Consider the following 4,079-nt stretch of genomic DNA (forward strand, 5'->3'; position numbering starts at 1 on the left):
CAAATGAAATCTCATCAGCATATTAATAGGACATTATGGTTTCTAATGAGGATCCAGAAAACATTTATGGAGCAGATTAAAGACAGCTCCACCCCATTAAACAGCTCTGAACCCTCCCAGGGGGCTCCTCCAGTGGGGGGAGGGGCGGAGAGGCTGGGAGAACTGTTTTCTCTGCTGGCCTGGCAAGAGGGAAGGTGGAAGAGAGCCCCAGGTAGAGGAGTTGGGCTCAGATCCCCAGCCTCCTGCTCCCCATTTATTTCTGGGTTCCCAGTTAAAAGTTGGCCTGGAAGAGTGATGGCATTGCTGTCGTCCTCGGCCCAGAAGGGTCATCAGGGCAAAGAGGTCTGGGATCTGCTAGTGACACACCCACCACACCAGCTGGGACCCTCCTCTAGGCCCAGCCTCAGCATTAATCCTAGCAGGCTGCAGGTGGCCAAGGCTGTCCACACTGCCACCAGCCTCTGCCTTGTCAATTCAGTTAGGTGAACATCTGCAAAGGAAGATCCACATTGAATGGGCATCTACTGTGTGCCAGGCACCACATAGAACATCTCCCCACATGGGGTCTTACTGAGTCCATAAAACGACCTCACCAAGTAGATGTCTGCCTTCAGTCTGCTTAGACCTGAGAAAACGAGGCTCAGAGAAGGGAGGCAACTTTTGGAAGGTCACACAGCAACTGTGGAATTCCAGTCCCAGCTTGTCTGATTCTAAAGCCTACCTGCTTTCCTTTATGCCCTATGGATTAATGACCTTACTCTGTCTTGGGTTTTATACCCCAGCCTCCTATTTGTTCCCCAGAGGCTGAATGGTGTGATGGAAAATAAGAGATGGTAGAGATACAAATGTCTGAATTTCAATTCCAGCTCTGCCATGACCTAGCTGTGTGACCTTGGAAAATGTCACTTAATCTCTGAGTTCTGTTTTCTCATCTGTCAAAAGAGGCTGGGACTCCAAGGTCCTTGAGAAGAGTCAGTAAGTATTGTACTCGGTAGACACCAACCACTAGCACTATACCCTACATCTTGGCTTTTTTCATCTGTCAAATGCAGCTAACGTGGCCTACCCTAATGGCTTCGGTGGGCATGGAGGGCTGTGGCAGGGTAAGGACAAGGTGCAAACAACAGAGATCCACCCACTGTGAAGGTCATAGCCAGTAGCCCACTTTGTCCTTAGCAGAGCTGGCAAAAGTGTCCTGTGTGTCTCAGACAGGGCCAGCAAGACACCCGGGAAGCTGGCCACGACTGGGGTCATACACTCAGCAAAGGAGGAAGAGATAGGGGTTTGAGATATTTCTTGAAAGGCAGTTCTCAGTGCTCACAAGTCCTTGGTTCTTGGCTCTCCAAGCAGGGGAAAGTGACAGACAGTAGGGATGCCTGCCTGGTGATTGATACCCCCTTGCTGATGCTCTGCCTGGGGTACCTAGATCTCTCTGAGGTCCCTCAGTCATGCCAGAGACACTCCAACCTCAGGGCATTTGAGTTTACTGTTTCCTTTGCCCCATATCCTTAGGCTGGCTCTCAGTGCCTTTAGGTTTCTGTTGCAATGACCACCCTATTTCAATTTCTACACATAACTCTCCTACCTACCCCACTCCCATCCCCCTTAGCTTTTTATTTTTCTCATCATTTATCACCTTCTAACATGGCCTATAATTGACTTATATGTCTTGGTCATGGTCTATCACCTCTCACTGGAATGTGAGCCCCACAAAGGCAGGGTTCTTTCATTTGTTCACTGCTGTGTCTCCAGTGCCTGAATCAGTGCCTGGTAATAAATCAATATTTATTGAATGAGTGAAATAGTTCAGGGGCTCTTCCAGTTAAAGTCTGAACTTGCATTCTCTCTGCACACACTGGACATCTTTTCTGGAAAAAAGATCTTGCTCTAGGTTTGGTTGTCCATTGATTCATTCAGGATGTGTGTGTGCGTGTGTGTGTGTGTGTGTGTGTGTTTCATGCACTGCTCTAGGTGCTAGGGTTACAGCAGAAAACCAGGCAGACACGGTCCCTGCCCTTAATGAACTTAGACTTTGAGGGGTAGAGAAGACAATAAACAGGCAAGCTGATTTTAAAGCACACTCGGTGCTATGAACAACAGACTATGGTGTGATGGGCTAGATTGACTGTGTAGTCAGGAACACTTCTCAGAAAAGCAACAGAGGAACTGATACCCTCATGAAAAGATGAAGCCAGCTAGGCCATCTTCTGGGGAGTGGAGCATTCTAAGGGGAGGAGCCAGGAAGGGCAAAGACTCAGAGATCAGAGTGCCAATCATGAGGGAAGGGTCTAGGCCTGGTCTGCATTTGTGTGCCACCCTTTGGAAGGTGTCTTGAAAAGCTAAAGTAACATCCCACCTGGAAACATATGTGTGTCTGTTGCCTGTACTCATGTGGTGTGTGGGTGTGTATCGGGGGAGGAGTGACTGTAGAACAGGTAGTGTGTGTCCCTGGGCAGCTGGAAGGGTACAGTGTAGCCAGCAGCTCACTCGGTTCCTGGGGAGAGAAGGGTATAGTGAAAAGAGCACAAAACTTGGAGTCCAGAGGGCCTAGGTTCCATTTCAGGCTGCACCACTGGCTCGTATCTAATGTAAATTGCATCTGTAATTTTGGCCAAGTCCCTTTACCTCCCTAGGCCAGTGTTGCCATCTATAAGACAAGAAGGGGTGAGGTGGGCTTTCTTGTCTTTCTGTCAGCCTCTTGCACTTGCTTCTCCTACCCCAAGGAAGTGGCATCTCCTGACTCACAGAGGTAGTGGCAGAGGTGGGAACTGTTGGGGTGGCATTGAAGGGAGGAGAGGGTGATGACTTGGTCCTGTGTTGGCTTGGGCCTCTCGGTCCCCTGGCCCGTGGTGGGGAGGAGCCCCCTTCCCTCTGTCTTCCCATCTTGCTCATTTCTCCCCTTGCTAGGGAGGCCCTTCTCCAGACGCTGGCGCACAGATGCTGTGCTTCTCAGGTTCCCTGCTGGGCCTGGCTGAGCCAAGCGCCTGAGCCTAGGCCTGGACTGCACCCCTCCCCCCTGCCGCCAGCGCCAGCACCAGGCCCCCTCCTCCCCACAGAGCTCTCGCTGCTCTTCTCTGAACTGCCTCCAGCTTGGCTGCATCGCTGCGATAATGAGGTGTCTGCGACTGAATGCAGTGGGCTCAGTGGGGCAAAACAGCAGGCCAGAGGCACGGGAGACAGGCTGGAGCAAGGGCAGAGGCTGCCCCAGCTGGCCCTGGAATCCACCAGGTGCCCCCACCGTGCCCACGAGCCCTGGTGGCATCCTAGGCCCCACTGCCTGGATCCTGGGGGCAAAGGTTTAAGATGAAGGAGAGCTGCTTGTGAAAAATCCAGCTCCATGATGATGCCGATGATGACAGGAAGAATCTTGGGTTTCAAAGGGATGTCCTGCTAATAACCTCTCATATCTGGACAACATGTTGGTGTTTATGAGGCACTTTCACTCATTCTGCAAACGTTTACTGAAGCATAAACTCAGTGCCAGGTCCATGCTGGCCAGGGGGCAAATGAGGAACAAGATGGTGAGCTCACTGGCCAGTGGGGAGACAGACCCAGAACAAGGCCATGATGGTACCCCATAGTTGGTATGACAGGGGGTGCAATAAGCCAGAGGATGAGGTGCCCAAGCCAATTTGGGAGTGTGGTGGGAGTTGGGGGAAGGTTGCTCAGAAGAGAAAACTTTGAGCCATCCTGAAGAAAGAGCAAGGATTAGGCAGGCAAGGGAGAGTGAGGGTGGGAAAGGTGTGTCTTGTGCACAGGGCACACACAGCCTGACAAGCCCAGGGGACACCTTAATCCTCAAAACAACCCTAGAAGGCTGGTATTCTAGTTTCCATTTTATAGATGGTAAAACAAAGGCCTAGGCATGATCCAAATACTTTGCTTGCAGGACAATGTTAGTTTGAAAAAATGGTTTCTCATCCACACCACCCCCCACATTTTTCTGCTAACCCTATGAGGTAGGAACTTTCTCTGAATTTCGCAGATGGGGGAATGGGCTAAGAGAAGGGAGGTGGCTAGAGAGACAAGTGCTCAGCTTTCCCCAAGTTTCTGAAGTTGGAAATCAGCATTTGGAGACA

Source organism: Phyllostomus hastatus, unplaced genomic scaffold (genome assembly GCF_019186645.2).
Source record: "Phyllostomus hastatus isolate PE091 unplaced genomic scaffold, TTU_PhHast_1.1 phas_contig_551, whole genome shotgun sequence".
NCBI lineage: Eukaryota > Metazoa > Chordata > Mammalia > Chiroptera > Phyllostomidae > Phyllostomus > Phyllostomus hastatus.